The sequence below is a fragment of the Kogia breviceps genome, chromosome 5 (assembly GCF_026419965.1).
Source record: "Kogia breviceps isolate mKogBre1 chromosome 5, mKogBre1 haplotype 1, whole genome shotgun sequence".
Taxonomy (NCBI): Eukaryota; Metazoa; Chordata; class Mammalia; order Artiodactyla; family Physeteridae; genus Kogia; species Kogia breviceps.
This window is the reverse complement of record NC_081314.1, coordinates 38,106,999-38,125,829: the sequence shown is the minus strand read 5'-3', so window position 1 is coordinate 38,125,829 and position 18,831 is coordinate 38,106,999. Positions and strand designations below refer to the sequence as shown.

The 18,831-nt window shown below is 39.4% G+C and overlaps 1 protein-coding gene across 36 annotated transcripts in view; it reads left to right on the top strand.

The window, feature by feature from the left end:
• THRB (thyroid hormone receptor beta) overlaps positions 1 to 18,831 on the top strand; it is a 380,110-nt gene that overhangs the window by 41,557 nt on the left and 319,722 nt on the right. The window lies entirely within an intron of this gene.

Genomic DNA, 18,831 nt, shown 5'->3' with positions numbered 1-18,831 from the left:
TTGTCAAAGCCCATATCTATCGTGCAGAAACCAATGGCGGGATTTTGAGGTTTCAGGTCACTTTTCCTCTAACAAAAGCTGGAGATGGGGAGGGCAACTTTTTAAAAAGTTATATTCAGGATTTTTATTTCAATTTAAAGAGAAGAATTCTCCTAATTTTTAAAATATTTTATTGCAACTGTAACATACCCTCCTCATGTACATGTATGAATGATTTGGGGGTGAGATAGTAATGAGCAAACGAAAAGAGTCACATGGATTGCTCCAGGCTGCTGCTGAACACGCTCTGCATGTCAATAGCACTTTAAGATTGCAACATTTTGTTGGGTGACCTTCATACCAGTCGACTGCATACACCTTAATCTCTCTCTCAAAAAAAGCTGAGCCTGCTATAGATTTGGTCAGTTGTTTTTGTGTGTGTGTTTTTTTTTAACTCAGTTTTTCATTTACCTACTGCTTTATGACTCCTGGTTTAATTTGTACAAAAGGATGAAGTTCATTATTACATAACTCAGAAACACATCTTTGAGTCTTTAGGAAAAATAAGTGCAAGGGTTGCCATGGATTGAGACTGAAAAACTTCATAGATAAATCACGGGGTCCACTTTTAAAAGTACAAGAATGCTTCAGAACAGTTGTAGAATAGGTACACAGATGCACAAGGGGGCAGAAAATGCCATTTTTTGGTAATAAAGTACCTTTCAGACTTTGAAACTTATAACTAAAAGTTCAAAAGCAGAATAATGTTGGGACTGTTAAACTTTTGTGAGGGTTGCCAATTTGTAAATGAGGCACCTGTGTAGCTCTCTCACTGTCCAGTTACCTACCCCTCTGTTTTTTGAGTATTATGTCTTGATTAATAAATTCTTGATTAATAAATTCTTGATTAATAAATCAAGAATTAATACAAAGACTTTTCAGACTAGGAGTAAATATTGCATGGTCCCTGAGCTACGGTTGCACAGTATACCCACGGAAGTTTTATTTCTTAAAGAGTTAAACAAGATTTTCAATAGTCTAAGTAAGAATATTAAATAATTAAGTTGTGATACTTTGTTCAAAGGGGTCTAATTTCATCCTTCCCTCCCTCCCTCCCCTCTTCTCTCCCTGCCTGTCTCCCTCCCTCCTCCTCCCTTCTTTTCTTTGCTCATTTATTCTTCTCATGTCCACTTGAGTGCCTAGATTTTCTTATTTCTATCTCTATAATTATTAGTTTTAAGTCAAAGCAATTAGTCCCACTAAGAACCTGAAAACCAAGTTAGTATCTTTTTTTTAACCTCCTACTTTTCATTTAACTTCATCTTCTCTTTTGCCCCATAGTTACAGTAGTTATTAAAACTCGCATTTAGGAGGAAAGTCTCACCAATATGTATATTGCCTCCACTGAGTTTTGGTATTTTCATATGTATAGCATTTAGCTAGAAGGTAAGGCTAATATTCTTTAAACTGCCTACCGTATTTTGAAAAATCTTCACTTACGTCTCTAAAGCAAATGTGAATAGTCACAGAATTTGTGGACAGGTATTGTGCAGAAAACCATTAACCTGACATTCAGTTTTCAGGAGAGAATGTCAAAAATTCCACTGCAAATTGGAGCTGTTGGACTAACATTGATCTATTAATAAGCAGGCGGAATAATTTAGCTACTTACCCTGCTGAGCTAAAATATAGTGCTGCCGTGTTTTCTCCCCTGGTGTTCTCCAGTGTGAGTTTACTTGGTCCTAGGAATTTCCTGTGGAAAAGCCCATTTCTGTCCATCAGCCATCGCCTGTTCCAGGGAATGGTAAATGGCAGTGGTACGGCATGCTGAATTTTAATGTGACAGTGGCCTGCCCTGGTTTCAGAAATGGGTCCTGCATGTGTGAACCCATGAAAATAGTTGGGAGCAGTTTCAGAATGGAAAATTCCTTATAACTGGTATATACGGTGTTCACCATGCTTCTACTGAAACATGTCTGTAAGTAGCTTGCATTCAAGAATGGGAAACCCTCATTACCTTTTGGTTTCTCCTTGACTTACCTTTGTTTTTCATTGACCGGCTTTGCAACCACTGCTTTGTTCCCCTCTAACTAGCCAGGTGCATTCCCACCACTGGCTTCTATCAAATTCAGAGTTGGGCCTGTGCCTTCACACTCAGGCCATTCCTGCTCTCGTCCCCTCCTGCCTTATGTTTGTCCTTGACCTTAATTTGGCTGGTCGGTTTGCCATTCTCCACATTCGTCCCTCCCTAGCCTTTGTGTGGACTCCTATGTCATTTATTTTTAACTGGTGGCACGTGGCCCTTCCTTGTCACCTGCCAGGCTGCATTCTCCCTCCTCCAGAGCCAGCCCAGGTCTTGTCTTCTCTGGAAGGACCTTCCTCTATTTGAATCTACATTCTGTCCCCAGGACGTGCTAACTCTTTTTTTTTTTTTTTAGAACTTTTTAAAAAATTAAAGTATTTTACAATTTTGTGATTTACAATGTTGTGTTAATTCCTGCTGCACAGCAGAGTGACTCAGCTATACATATATACATTCTTTTTCATATTCTTTTCCATATGGTTTATCACAGGATACTGAATATAGTTCTCTGTGCTATACAGTAGGACCTTGTTGTTTATCCATCCTGTATATAACAGTTTGCATCTGCTAACCCCAAACGCCCACTCCATCCCTCCCCCACCCACTCCCCCTTGGCAACCACCAGGTTGTTCTCTCTAGGACTTGCTAACTTTTGACCATCTGAATACACATGTAGTCAAACAACCTGAATTTGTCGTAAACGTGCAAAGACTAAGATTTTTGTTTCTTGTATGTTTTGTAATCTCATGGCAGATACTTAATGGGGTATGTCTCAGTTCAGGAAATGAAATTCCAGGTGGTGGCCCTTGCAAGATGGAAGGTAACCAAGTCTATTTTCATAAAGATACATCTCTTAAGGCTGCTTCTGTATCTGATGGAACAAGCCAGGGAAAGGCCTGCTTATATGTGTATTTTAACTTTCTTAATTGGTAACAATTGTCTCTGGAAAATTGCTTATATGGATTATCCAAGGTCATTAACATTATTAACATTGAGGGCTTCCCTGGTGACGCAGTGGTTGAGAGTCCGCCTGCCGATGCAGGGGACACGGGTTCGTGCCCTGGTCCGGGAGGATCCCACATGCCGTGGAGCGGCTGGGCCCGTGAGCCATGGCTGCTGGGCCTGCGCGTCCGGAGCCTGTGCTCCACAATGGGAGAGGCCACAACAGTGAGAGGCCCGCGTACCGAAAAAAAAAAAAAAAATTATTAACATTGTAAATTTCATTCTTTAATCTCTTTGGGGAGTATTTATTGCCTTTCTCAGAGTTAATCAATAACAGTTTTTCTAAGGGAAACTTTTTTTCACCTATCTTAACCATTTTTAAGTATACAGTTCAGTGGGGTATTAAGTACATTTACATGGTACAACAATCACCACCATCCATCTCCAGAATTCTCCATCTTGCAAAACTGAAACTCTGTCCCCATTAAACAGTAACTCCCCATTCCCCCTCCTGCCAGCCCCTGGCCACCATCATTCTACTTTCTGTCTCTATGAATTTGACTACTCCAGTACCTCATAAAAGTGGAATCATATGGTATTTGCTTTTTGTGACTGACTTATTTTGCTTAGCATAATATCCTCAAGGTGCATCCATGTTGTAGTATATGTCAGAATCTCCTTCCTTTTTAAGGCTGAAAAATATTTGACTAATGAACAGTGTTTAAATAATTTTGCAACAGCATTTTAACCCCTGACTTGTGTTTGTATGTGGTTATGCTGATTATTTCACGTATTCAAGTCTGGGTTTTTTTTTGTAGTTATTAGGTTATACTCCTTTGTTGGTGAGCACTGAAATTAGATTATGAAAGTATTAACTTGATTTTCCTTAAATTCTCAAGGTCCTGAGACATTCACAATTAATAGTGATTTTCTATTTTATTATACATAGCAAAAGATACATCTTTTCCAGTTTTTAAGAAAGAAAAGATATTGTTTTAAAAATTGCTATTTTTAGTCACCAAAATATAGATTACATTAGTCATGTCTTAGAATTAGAGACATTTTAAGCATTTACAAAAATATAAAATAATTTTTAAATATACAAATAAATTTTTTTCATTATTAAAATAATCATATTACAAAACACTAGGAGAAAAGACACTAGAAAAAATCCATCTCTTAAATATAATTTAGAATTTTAGTGTCTTTCCCTCCAGTCTTTTTTGCTTGCACATATTTTTATTTGCATGGTTTTAATCATGGTATGTTATAAATGCCTTTATATCTCTAAGAAAGACAAGCTGTCCAACAGAAATCAAGGCACCTTTACAAAGAGTATGAACACTTATTTGATTGAACTCAAAAGCACCGTGACAGAAGAACAGTTAATGTGCGTGTTTGGACACTAAGTTTCTGCTGTTTGCATGATGAGGGATGACAGGGTGGAACTTTGCTAGAGCTGGTAGGAGCCATGCGTGATTGGCCATATTTATGGAAAACATATCTGCCTCTGGAAAGAGAGAAGGAGACAAGGACAAGTAGAGAGGAACGATGGAGACCCTGTGGGCGTCTGGGCAGTGCTGCCCTTCCTCAGACTCTGAGGATGCCTCAGTACCCTTCCATTAAAGTTCCTTTTCTGATTAGTGTTTGAAAACTGGGGTTCTGTTTCTTTTCACTGAAAGAGACTTGACTAATCCATCTTGCCTCTGACCTATCTCTGTCCTGTTTGGGTTGTCTGAATGATTTACTAGGTTTCTATGCTTCAAGCTAATACTCCTACTCTTCAGTGAAACTCACCCAACCAGCAGGCAGGTGTCGTTTCCCTGTGGCTCTGTGGTTGGGGTCTAAGAGGTACTTTAGAAATGCTTACTGAATGAAGTAGTCTCTTTTTAATTTATTTTTTAAATTGAAGTACAGTTGGTATGGAGAATTATATAATAAAAGTGAATCTTTAAAAAAGTAATTTCAGTGAGAAAGTAAGTTGCAGAAGGTTATGGCAAACATACAGTTTTTATAAAGTTTAAATGTAAAATTAAATACTAGAATATGGAATTTTTAAATTCCAAAATCTGGATACTAGTTACTTCCAGTTGAAGAAGACTCAGGGAATCGTAAAGTGGTATTCGGGGGCTGTCATCAACTGCATTGTCATGGTTTTTTTTTTAATTAAAAAAAAATTTTAATTAAAGTATAGTTGATTTACAATGTTGTGTTAGTTTCTCACATACAGCAATGTGATTCAGCTATATGTATACATATATCCATTCTTTTTCAGATTCTTTTTCATTATAGGTTATTACAGAATATTGAATATACTTCCCTGTGCTGTACAGTAGGACCTTGTTTATTTATTTTATATATAGGAGTGTGTATCTGCTAATCCCAAACTCCTAATTTATACCCCTCCTTCCCCTTTGGTAACCATTAGTTTGTTTTCTAAGTCTGTGAGTCTGTTTCTGTTTTGTAAATAAGTTTATTTGTATCCTATTTTTAGGTTCCACATATAAGTGATATCATGTGGTATTTGTCTTTGAATGAAGTAATTTTGATGACAAATACACTCTTTCCTTGAAACCTGTAGCAATCTTCTTGGGCACCAAGAAGCAACTACTTGTGTCTTCACAGTTCAAAATCCTGTGACACCATTAGGTGGCCACTGAATATGAATCCTTTCTACATCTCCTGTTTGCAGAGCACTGACCACTGACAAGTTCTAAGCACAAAAGTGATCAGACTCTTGGCTTTCATTGGTGATTCATCATCCAGTCCCCACCCATCCTTTCCCCTCCAGGGCTTGGTCCTTAGATGTGTGATGTCTAGGACTTTAAACTTACACTAGGGGTGATGGCCATGGTTCACCCTAAGAGGAGGGTCCTGGCATCACTGATTATACACAGGATAAGTAAATCTGAAGAAGTAAAGATATCCCTGTGTCATAACAGCTGATAATGAACTTGGAATTAATATATTAACAGGACAAGATAAAACAAAACATACTCCCTCTGGCATCAAACCTTCCCCATTACTGCAAAGAAGGGCATGGCATGAGAAAGCTCTCTCCCTAGGTTTACTGCAGCTATACTTAGACCTGTCTGTGTTGTTGAAATCGTTTCAAGTTCAGGAGTTAGCTTTATTCTTCTGGCTAAACCTAGTTAATTGTTACAGGATGGTGGGTTGTATAGAATATTCAGTAATACATAAAAAGAGTTGATGGATTTTCTCATGGTAATGTATTATAATTTATAACATTTATTAAATGCCTCAGATTGTTTTCCTACTTGAATTTTAAAAATAAATATGGAGTGCTTTGAAATTCCATTGATTTGAGTTGAAAATTAATTGGAAAGGGGGTACTATGCTGGCTAATTTTATCATTAAAATACATGTTGCTGATGTTTTTCTATGCTTTTGTTTTAAAATTACTTGATTTCTTGTAAAAACTGAAGCAATGTTTGCATAGTTGTGTTCCCTATAATGATGGGAGACTAGAAAGTTGCAAAAAAATACTTTGCAAGGATAACAACAGTATCAGTCATTTGCAGCTGGACTAGAAAAGAATGTACTGCATGCTGAACTATTACTTATTCCCTTTTGGAAAATAGGGGAATAACTAATACTCTAACAATATTATTACATGGTGGAGTGATGACCCCAAAGATCCAGCTGTACCAGTACAATAATTTATAAATCAAAGAAATATCACCATCAAGACTTCAGACTTTGATTTATTAAGAGCAGGAGAGGGAAATGATGGAGGGGAGAAAGAGGCCATGGCAGTGAGGGCGGAGACTGTAGCTGTATGCTCTGGCTTCTGTCAAGTTAGGTAACAAAAATCCTCTATTTGCCTTTCCAAAATGTCTTTTTTCATATGAATGTGTGCCTGTCCCATCAACTGGAATATTAGCTCCCTGAGGGAAGATGGGTTTGTAAAGATGTACACCTGCCCTCTGGGAACTTAACTTCCTGTTTGGTGAGATAAAAATGCCACCTACGAGGAGAGCTAAAAATACAGCATGTTTCAAGTGTCATAGAGATTCATAGAGTTGACCAGTTTGCTAAACTTGTTTAAATTATAGGAAGTAGATTAAACAGTGGGATTCATCCTTATGACAGGGTTGCAAAGCAATTTGTTGCCATTAATGATGTTGATGTAAATAGATGTTGAAAAGCTTCTATGGCCAAGTAAGTTTGGAAAATTCTGGATTAATCAAAGTGAAAAAGACTACTCAGTCTTTAAGATGCCAAAGTACACTGTGAATTTCCAAAAGGGTGATACAGGATACTTATCTAACTAGAGAACTCTTTAGAATTGTGGAATAGCTTGTAGGACTTGCATTCACTGTAACACACTTTGGGAAATTCTGGCAAAAACAAGAACTGCTTTAATGGCAGTAAGTGTTCAGTATGGCGGCATAAAGGAAGGCTCCAGAGTTCATTGAATTCCATTGTATTCATTTGCTGTTTCTGTTGTAACAAATTACCACCAATTCAGTCGCTTAAAACAACACAAATTTATTATCTTATAGTTCTGGAAATAAAAGTTCAAAATAGGTCAGCCAGGTTTTGTTCTTTCTGGAGAATATAGGGAAGAATCTGTTTCCCTGCCTTTTCCAGCTCTTAGAGGCTGCCCATATTCCTTGACTCGTGGCCCTGCATCACCCTGACCTCTGCATCTTTCATCACTGCTCCTTCTCTTGATTCTCCTGCCTCTTTCCCTTATAAGGACCCCGGTGATTGTACTGGACCTCTCCATCTCAAGATCCTTACCTTAGTCATATCTGTAAAATCCCTTTGCTGTGTAATGTAACATTTTCACATGTTCCAGGATTAGGATGTGGACAACTCTCGGGACATTATTCAATCTCCCATACCCACATTCTATTTCCCAGAACCCTAGGTGGTACCCAGTAAACATTAGGCGAATACCCTTAAGAGACTGAATTCAATGATTTTAGGAAAGCTCCCTGAATTATGCTGGTAAAGGAGGCGTGGACTTCTGGCATCATCATGGCAAGTGGGTTTTGCAAGAATTTTGAAGAGTGTAGGTTTTTTTGAGAAAAGTCTTCCCAATGTGGTTAGTGTTATGAAATGATGATTTCACAGAGCAGAATGCATTACTGCAGAAACACACATCATTCCCTCAGTAATCACTCAGCATGCTGACCTCCCTCCAGACCTGCTTCCTGTGTTGAGATTGTTTGGCTGTGGCCAGACTTTGAGTGGGAGGAAGAAGGAGGTTGGAAGAGTCGAGTGGGAGAAGGCCACAGTGGAAGGAGCAGAGAAGGAATTAGCCAGGTTTGATGGAGAGATGGTTCTGAGATGCCTTTGAGAAGAGGAGGTGTCTTATGAGACACTCCGCGATGTCCCTAAGATAGTACAGGAACATCCGAGGGACAGAAAAGGCAGTCTTCTTCATTTCTGTAGAAGGCTATGTCCAATGTGTCTGGCTTCTTGTTTTTCTTGTCAATCATTGTTTTTATTTTTATTCTTTCAGAAATAAACTTTATTCTGATGTTTATTGTAGAAAATAAAGGTTGCCTAGTCTAATGCTCAGAGATAGCCACTGTAACATTTTGGTATATTTTCTTTCCATTTTTTTCCCATCTATATTGTTACATTTTAGAATCAGGACCGTGGTGTAGATATAGTTTTGTGTCTTACTTATGTTCACTTGACTGGGAGCATCTCCTTGTGGCATTAAATCGTCTTCAAAACATGATTAATTAATGACTGTATATATTGCACTTGGGGATGTATAACTGTAGTTGAACATTCATGCTTTGCATTATCTTTTGCCATCTTCTCAGTTGCTTCTACATGATAGTAGATGAAGTCAAAGGACAGCATTTTTATACTTCTTCTTAGACATGGTCAAAGGTATTCATTTACACTCTGGCACTGTATGAGAGTGTTTTCAGCTCCTCACATTAGCAGCAATAAGTATTAATCATTTAAAAAATTTTTGAATGTTTCTTGGACATTTATAGCAATTCTTTTGTGACCTTTTGATCCATGTTCTTTGCCCATTTATCCATCGAGATGTTAATATTTTCCTTAGAGCTTCCTATTAAAGATCCTTTGAGTCATGTACCACAATGTTCATTGCAGCTCTATTTACAATAGCCAGGACATGGAAGCAACCTAAGTGTCCATCAACAGAAGAATGGATAAAGAAGATGTGGCACATATATACAATGGAATATTACTCAGCCATAAAAAGAAAGGAAATTGAGTTATTTGAACTGAGGTGGATGGATCTAGAGTCTGTCATACAGAGTGAAGTAAGTCAGAAAGAGAAAAACAAATACCATACGCTAATGCATATATATGGAATCTAAAAAAAAAAAAAAAACAGGTTCTGGAGAACTAGGGGCGGGACAGGAATAAAGACGCAGACATAGAGAATGGACTTGAGGACACAGGGAGCGGGAAGGGTAAGCTGGGACAAAGTGAGAGAGTGGCATGGACATATATACACTACCAAATGTCAAACAGATAGCTACTGGGAAGCAGCCGCATAGCACAGGGAGATCAGCTGGGTGCTTTGTGACCACCTAGAGGGGGGGATAGGGAGTGTGGGAGGGAGACACAAGAGGGAGGAGATATGGGGATATATGTATATGTATAGCTGATTCACTTTGTTATACAGCAGAAACTAATACACCATTGTAAAGCAATTATACTCCAAAAAAGATGTTTTAAAAAAATACAAAGAAAAAACGATCCTTTGTATGTCACATCTCTGAAAATTATTTTCCTACTTTGCTGTTTGCCCGTTAATTTTGAGTATTGTGCTGTGTGATATATGATTTTTTTCATGTTTATTACTACAGTCAAATCTAATATTACTTTCTGATGTACTCCACTACTTCTATGTTTGGAAATTCTTTGGCCAATAGCCAGTAAATAACCACCTATATTTTTCATAATATTTTATAATTTTCTTTTTAAATTTAGTGTGTAATCCACCTGTAATTCAGTTTGACATACTGTATGAAGTAGAGATATAATTTTTAAACTATTCAAATAGTTACTTCAACACCATTTATTGAATAATCCCTTTATTCTTTATTGAGTTGTGATTAAATCTATCTTTAATTAAATTAGTATATACGTTTTTATGTCTGGGATCTTCTATTTCTTTAACCATCTGTTAGTTATTGTAGCAGAACCATATTGTATTTTGTATAGCACATTTCTGTTTTTGATATGGTAAGCCATAATCCCTTCACTATTCCATATTTTAAATGTACCTTAGTAACTATCATCTGAATGTTCTTCAAGGTGAATGTTGGAATTAATTTTCAAATAAAAAATTATGATATATCTGCATGGAGTTATGTACAAACTATGAGTTATTTTGGAAGAATTTGCATCTTTACAATTTTTAATCATTTCATAATCCACCTGTTTTTTCAATTCTTATTTGATGTGACAGAAAAATTGTTTCTTCACACAAGTTCTGCATATTTTTAAGGTTATTAGTAGGTATTATATACTTTTAATTGAATTATATTTGGGATTTTTTTCTATTGATTTCTAATTGGTGGTTACTGTTGTATAAAAGCTATTGATTTCTTTTTATTGAAGTATAGTTTTTACAATGTTTCAGGTATACAGCAAAGTGATTCAGATATAAATATATATTCTTTTTCAGATTCTTTTCCATTATAAGTTATTACAAGATATTGAATATAGTTCCTTGTGCTATACAGTAGGTCCTTGTTGGTTATCTATTTTATATACAGTAGTGTGTATATGTTAATCCCAAACTTGTAATTTATCCCTCCATGCCCTTTCCCCATTGGTAACTGTAAGTTTGTTTTCTATGTTTGTGAGTCTATTTCTGTTTTATAAATAAATTCCTTTGTATCATTTTTTTAGATTCCACATATAAGTGATATCATATGATATTTGTCTTTCTCTGTCTTCACTTAGTATGATAATCTGTAGGTCCATCCATGTTGCTGCAAATGGCATTATTTCATTCTTTTTTATGGCTGAGTAATATTCCTGTGTGTGTGTGTGTGTGTGTGTGTGTGTGTGTGTGTGTATGTATATATATATATATATATGGCATCTTCTTTATCCATTCATCTGTCGATGAACATTTATGTTGCTTCCATGTCTTGACTATTGTAAATAGTGCTGCAGTGAACATTGGGGTGCATGTATCTTTTCAAATTAGAGTTTTCTCCAGATATATGCCCAGGAGTGGGATTGCACTATTTTGGGTAACTCTATTTTTCGTTTTTTAAGGAACCTGCCTAACTGTTCTCCATAGTGGCTGCCCCAATTTACATTCCCACCAACAGTGTAGGAGGGTTCCCTTTTCTCCACACCCTCTCCAGCATTTATTGTTTGTAGTTTTGATGATGGCCATTCTGACCAGTGTGAGGTGATACCTCATTGTAGTTTTCATTTACATCTCTCTAATAATTAGTGATGTTGAGTGTCTCTTCATGTGCTTTTTGGCCATATGTATGTCTTCTTTGGAGAAATGTCTATTTAGGTCTTCTGCCCATTTTTCAATTGAGTTGTTTGTTTTTTGATAGTGAGCTGTATAAGCTGTTTGTATATTTTGGAGATTAATCCTTTGTCTGTTGACTCGTTTGCAAATATTTTCTCCCATTCTGTAGGTTGTCTTTTTGTTTTGTTTATAGTTTCCTTTGCTGTGCCTAAGGAAAAGAAATAAAAGGAATCCAAATTGGAAAGGAAGAAGTAAAACTGTCACTATTTGCAGATGACATGATATTATACATAAAAAATCGTAAAGACACAACCAGAAAACTGCTAGAGCTCATCAGTGAGTTTGGTGAAAGTTATTGGTTTTTCTATATTGGTTTTGATTCTGTTCATTAATGATAATCATTTTTTCACCTAGTTCTCCTGAGTTTTCTTAGTACAGTCATATTACACCAAATAATGATTCTAATGCCCTTCTAAAGAGGATACTTTTTTTTAAACATGTTTATTGGAGTATCATTGCTTTACAATGTTGTGTTAGTTTCTGCTGTATAACAAAGTGAATCAGCTATATGTCCCCTCCCTCTTGAGCCTCCCTGCCACCGTCCCTAAAGAGGATACTTCTTATTCCAGAATTATGTCTTATAGCATTAGCCCAAATTTCCACAGTAATTTAAAATATATTTAATGATATTCTTATCTTGTTTTTGATTTTAACAGCTAGGGTAGGTTTTTCCAACCATGTTAAAGAAATTTCATTGCATTCCTAATATGCTGAGAGTATTTTTAATCAAAAAGGACTTTTTTCTTTTTTTTTGCGATACGCGGGCCTCTCGCAGCCTCTCCCTCTGCGAGGCACAGGCTCCGGATGCGCAGGCTCAGCCGCCATGGCTCACGGGCCCAGCCTCTCCACGGCAAGTGGGAATCTTCCTGGACCGGGGCACGAACCCGTGTCCCCTGCATTGGCAGGCGGACTCTCAACCACTGCGCCACCAGGGAAGCCCATACAATGCCTTTTGATTATTTTGGTAAATGATCCTCTATAAGGAGAACATAATGTGGAAGTCAGATCGTAGGATTTATGGCCAGGCATACCCGGGGTCAAATTACACCTCTTCCTCTTAAATTGTATGTCACTGAGTGAGTTGTTGTCTTCCAATTTCAGTTTCTTACATTGTTATATGAGGATAATAATTTAAGTATCTTATAAGGTTATTGTGAGTATCCAATGAGAATTGCTTGCAATTCACCAGACTTGATACAGAGTATCATGTTTTTTGAAAATTATTGTGTAATTTTTGCCTTTGATCTATTAAAATAGTGTACTATAATATAAAACTTCCTAGTATTTACTAATCTTTTTATTCTTGGACCTACATGGTCATGATGAAATGTTTTCTTAACTCACTGCTGTATTCAATGTTTGTTTCAGATTATTGCATCAATTTTTATAATAATTTTGTCTTTAGTTGAATTTTTATGCTATCTTGTTAGTTTTGACATCAAAATAACTTCATATAATGATTAGGAATTTTTTATCTTTTTCTGTGATTGGGACCTATGGGAATTATATTTTCTTTGAGAATGTGAAAGAACTTCCCTGTGGAAGTTTCTATGCCTGGATTATTTTTTGAATGAGATAATGCTTTTACAACTTTTTAGATTATTTTTAAATTTGTAGTTGTTTGTTTTCTCTAATCACTTGGTCTATTCAATGTGTCTGTTTATGCTTGTGCATTTTGGTGATTCAAATTATATCTAAAGATTATCTTAGTATTTCTAAAATAATAAGCATGGAGTTGCACACAGTATTCACTCACAATTTCTAAAATTTTAATATCTGTGCTTCTCTCTCTTTTTCTTGGTTTATTGTATAATTCTGAGGTTTATTTGACTTATTTTAAAGAACTACCTCTTGGATTTATTGATCCTACTGTTTTATGTGCCTCTCACATCTGTAACATAATCTTACAGTGATTAGACTTTAATTTTTATATACTTTTGACTCTGCCACCTCAAAAGTAGTCATTGGTGGTCAGTGATCATTTACTGAGTACCTCCAAGAAACCCCTTCATAGAGTAGCTGGCATCTGTTTTCACTGCAAGGCTGGGAACTAAGGCAGACCATTCTGCCTGGGTTCACAGCCAAACTCCACCCCTAATAACCTATGTAATCTCCAAGTTACTTAAACTTTCTGTGCCGTAGTTTCCTCATCTGAGTGTGAGGATATGAAGCTCTGAGAACAGTCCCTGGCATGTAGTATGTAGCTTTCAGTTAGCTCTTGTCATTATTATATTTTAGAATAAACACTGTGATTGTCCTCAAGGTTACAGTGTATAGACAGAGTTGTGAATGGGAAACTCAAAGACAATTGGAACATAATGTGTTTTTATTTGTAATATTTGGAGGGGTGCCCAGCCTTTAGAAGAACCAGACAATTTGAATAAAGGATACAGCAGGTATTTAAAGAAAAGAAAATAAAACAGACCATGAAACTATAGTTAATCTGTTCAAAATCCAAATTGGTGGAAAAACAGCAGTTCCTCACGTGCTTATCCCATCTGTGTGGGTCCTCACATGTCTGCTGATAGCTGTCCAAAAGTCACAGATAAACGTGTTTTCTTTTCTTTTTTATTTAATTTTTATTGGAGTATAGTTGATTTACAATGTTGTGTTAATTTCAGGTGTCCAGCAAAGTGATTCAGTTATACATATACATATATCCATTCTGTTTTAGATTCTTTTCCCATATAGGTCATTATAGAGTACTGAGCAGAGTTCCCTGTGCTATACAGCAGGTCCTTTTTTTTTCTTTTTTCTTTTTTTTTTTCCGGTACGCAGGCCTCTCACTGCTGTGGCCTCTCCCGTTGCGGAGCACAGGCTCCGGACTCACAGGCCCAGCGGCCATGGCTCACGGGCCCAGCCGCTCCGCGGCATGTGGGATCTTCCCGGACCGGGACACGAACCCGTGTCCCCTGCATCCGCAGGTGGATTCTCAACCACTGCGCCACCAGGGAAGCCCAGCAGGTCCTTATTAGTTATCTATTTTATATACAATAGCACATATATGTCAATCCCAGTCTCCCAATTTATCCCTCCCTCCCCTTTCCCCCCGCTGGTAACCATAGGTTTGTTTTCTACATCTGTGACTTTATTTCTGTTTTTAAATGTGTTTTCTTGGGCGGGGCGGTTAGCAACTTAAAGGAATAGGCTCAAGTGTTTAAAAAATTTTTTTTTTTAATTTTAGGGATTAGTGTTAGGTTGTTTCTGTTTGGAGAAGGCTCTCTAGTGATGCAAAATATTTTTGTTTTTTTCTGTCTGGTGTGTGAAGGGTATATACACCTCATCCTAGCAGCAGCAGAGCAAAGCATAGCATACCTTTCTCAAGGTGTCATGTAGGCAAGTGAGGGGGTAAATTATCAACACGTGATTCAGGTGTGTATGTAGATGATACTCTGCTTTACATGTCTTGCCTTGGTTCATTCCATCATACTGTCCTGGAGTGCTGTACTTCCTAGAATGCTTTCCTAACCTCTGCGACTTGCAACATGTTCCTGCACTTCCCCAAAGGGAGAGGCATCCCTCAATCCGCCTCCAGTGCTTTTGGAATAAAGTTCAAACTCCGGGGCAGGGCACAGAGGGCCTCTCCAGCCCCCTCTTCTGCTCCTGACCTTCCCTGTGCCTCCCCGTGTTAATCGCTGGGAGGGGTGGGAGTCGGAGACTATCCCCCACGCCCCGCCCCCTGCGCACACCCCGCCCCCTGCGCACACCCCGCCCCCTGTAATCCCATTTCTTCGCTGTGAACAGGACCTGGGAACATGATGAGATTGTCACTCGCTTAACTACTTTACGCAAGACTCCATTTTAGCAGAATGCGGAGAGAGATCTACTGCTGGCCTTGAAGAAGCGAACTGCTGTATTGTGGCCGCACGGCAGGGGAGGGCAGCGGGTCTATAGGAGGTGAGAGCGGCCCCCAGCTGGCAGGAGGGTAGGAAAATGCAAACCTCGGTTTTGCAACGCATGGAACTGAATTGCACCAATAGCCAGTGCACTTCGAAGGGAACCCCAAACCTCAGATGTTTGCAGCCCCAGGCAACACCTTGATTTCAGCCTGATGAGATCTGAGCAGGAGCCTGAGCTAACCTGACCCATGGGCTGACCCATGGATAATAAATTGTTTTGCTTTAAGCTACTCAATTGGTGGTAATTTGCTGTGCAGCAACAGAGAAATAATGCAGTTAGCCTTGTCACCTGTTTTCCTTAGGACAGGGGCATTCCATCTGTCCCCATCCAGGGCTCCCATTGGGCGTCTCTAGACTTGTCATCCTCTTGTCAATGGGAGAAAACAATTTTAAAATTCTGAAATCATATGCTATATTTGGCCTTTGTCTCCTTGGATTATTTTTATTCATAAAACTATTACCAGCTTCATATTCTGTTTTTATATTCTATTAAATGAGTGTAAGTGCAAATATTTTATTGAAAATTATTTTACATTCTTCGAAACTCAGCATATCAGAATACATAGCTGAAAGAGTAAACTCATTGTCAGATTTAGACTGGGTCTGGGAACAAGCGTGAATTAAGCTGAGGGAGAACTACAGTGGCTTCTGGGAGGGTAGTCACTAACGGTGGGCTATGAGAATCCCCCCCTTGGCCCTATCAAGGTGGGTTTTTGTTTGTTTTTTGTTTTTGCGGTACGCGGGCCTCTCACTGTTGTGGCCTCTCCTGTTGCGGAGCACAGGCTCCGGACGCACAGGCTCAGCGGCCATGGCTCATGGGCCCAGCCGCTCCGCGGCATGTGGGATCTTCCTGGACTGGGGCACGAACCCGTGTCCCCTGCATCGGCAGGCGGACTCTCAACCACTGTAGCACCAGGGAAGCCCCCAAGGTGTTTTATATCAATAATTTTAGTGAGGATATAGTTTACATATTTATCAAAGTTGGGGTTGACATGAAGCCTAGAAACACAGCACATACTTGGAGGAACAGATTTAGGATCCAAAGAGATCATTTCAGGTTGAAATGATGATGGGCCAACTCTAACAAGATGAACTGCAGTTGAGTAGGTGTAAAAGCCTATAGTTAAATTTTAAAAATCTATCTAGAAACTAGGGATGGGGTGAGACAGACAGCATATGCAAAAATACTTAGATGAGTTGTTTACAAGTTGGCATAAATCAGTGGTACATTGGGGCATGTAATGGGGCCTGTTTGACTCATGAAGTTAATTTTTAAAACTCTTATTAATTGAACTGCTCAGTACAGAACAAGAAGAATAGTCCTCCGTTGCATATGTGGGTCACACCACTGCTACAGGGTTGGGTAGTTCTGGACACCTCTTCATGGGGTCAGAGACAAACTGGAATTTCTCCAATGGGCAGGAACCAGATGGGTGAGCAGATTTGACATCACATACAATATTGTGGAATAACCTTCACGTGGATATTTTGCCTGTGGAAGATAATTTATCTAAGGATTAGAACTTCCTTTCCATGACTTTGGTGAATGGAAGTTACAAGGGAATAGATTTTTGCTTAAATTTAGGAAGTAATCACTAACATGTACAGTAAGCCCCTACATACAAACCTTCAAGTTGTGAACTTTCAAAGATGCGAACGTGCATTCGCATGTCCCATCACATAAGTTAGTTCACGTGTCTGGTGTACAGTGTCACGTGCATGCATCCTCTACAAGTGGTTGTGCTTTTGTATGCTGTACTGTACAGTGCTGTAGAGAGTACAATAGTACTCTATCTTTATTTTAAGCCGAGGATGTCTGGAAGCAAGCGTAAAAGCAGTGGTATATAGCTGATTGCGTTAGTAGGGTACCTAGGCTAACTTTGGTGGACTTATGAACATATTGGACTTAACGAATGTGCTCTCAGAACGGAACTCGTTCGTATGTAGGGGACTTACTGTACTTAATACCAAAATAGACTGGGCTTCCTTTGGAAGTTACTGAAAGTTACCCACTTTCCCTGAGACGTACAAATAGACGCTGGGGGGGCAGAAAGCAGATCCGTGGAGTCTTTTGTATGCATTGTCATCATGTGACAGTGATGGACCAAAAGACACCAACATACATAGTTAAAGGCTAGAAAGCTTCATTAAAGGTAGAGTACAGAAACTTAGGTATATGGTTTTATACAGTCGGAGGTGACCCAGCACGTTTCTAGGCAGAAGGTTGGCTCCTCCAGGCTGCCCAGATTCCCCATGAGAGGGCATCTGCCTGTGAATTAGGCCACTGATGTGGAACGCAGATTCTTCTAGGTGTGAGAAGCTGCCTGTAGCAGGTGCTGTTACTGTGCCCCCAGATCCCCTTCACTGGGCCGGTGTGCCCATCCTCCAGGGGCCGCCAGCTCCTCACATCTGCACCCTCCCCTGTAGCATTGCCCCTGGCTGATGACACCCGCCTCACCCAAAGAGGCCTGGGAGGTGGTGGCCCTTGTTCCCGGGGGCAGCCCTTGGCCAATGCCTGGCTGACCCAGAGCTGGGCCCGCGCAGTCCCCTGGTCTGTGTGCAGGGCAACCTCTGAGGAGCGATTCAGGCTGCAGAGCTCCTGGTGGGTCAGGCTGACTTGCCCTGACCCGCATCTTCACGCTTTTCCCTCTGCTCCATCACACCTCCCTCGCTCCCTCAGATGTTCTCCTAAGAGCCCTGACTTGCATGGGAATTGTCATCTGAGGCTCTGCTTCTAGGAATGCTTATCCAAGACACCCACCGTCTTTGCCTTTCTTTGGATCATTTGTAACCTCTTGCCCCTCTGCATACAGGAGCTTCTGCCTTTTCATCTGCCCTCTCACCCGGTGCTAATAATTCGGCCAAGACATAACTTCCCCAAAGTTCCTATTCTGGGCACAGTTGAAGAGAAGGTCATTTTGCCAAAAGCATCCCCAGCAGGCTCAGGCTTTCCAGCCTGAGGACCCTCCGGCAACACTGGAAGAGATGCCCTCTGAGGGCCCGCCCCACTGCAACATCTCATCGTATCACTTTGTCCACTAAAGTGCTCCACATGCGTGAGCGTGCACACACACACACACACACACACACACACACACGCGCACACACACACCCCTTGTTTTGTTCCCTCTCTGAATGGCAGTGCGACTTGACTCTGTAATGCCAGTGAACAGATCAGAGGCTTCACGCATCTGGCAACAGTGTTCCAGGGGTTATCAGCCGCCATGTGTTTCTGCTCCTTTGTTCTTCTCTCCAGACATCCTTCCCATGATGCGCTGATCACCGGCGTCTGGCGTGGCGTGTGGGTGAGGAGGAAAAGCTTGGTGTGAGGAAAGAGGCCTGGTGTGGGAGTCTAGACTGACGTGTGTGATTCCTGACTCTGGACTTAAGCTGACAGC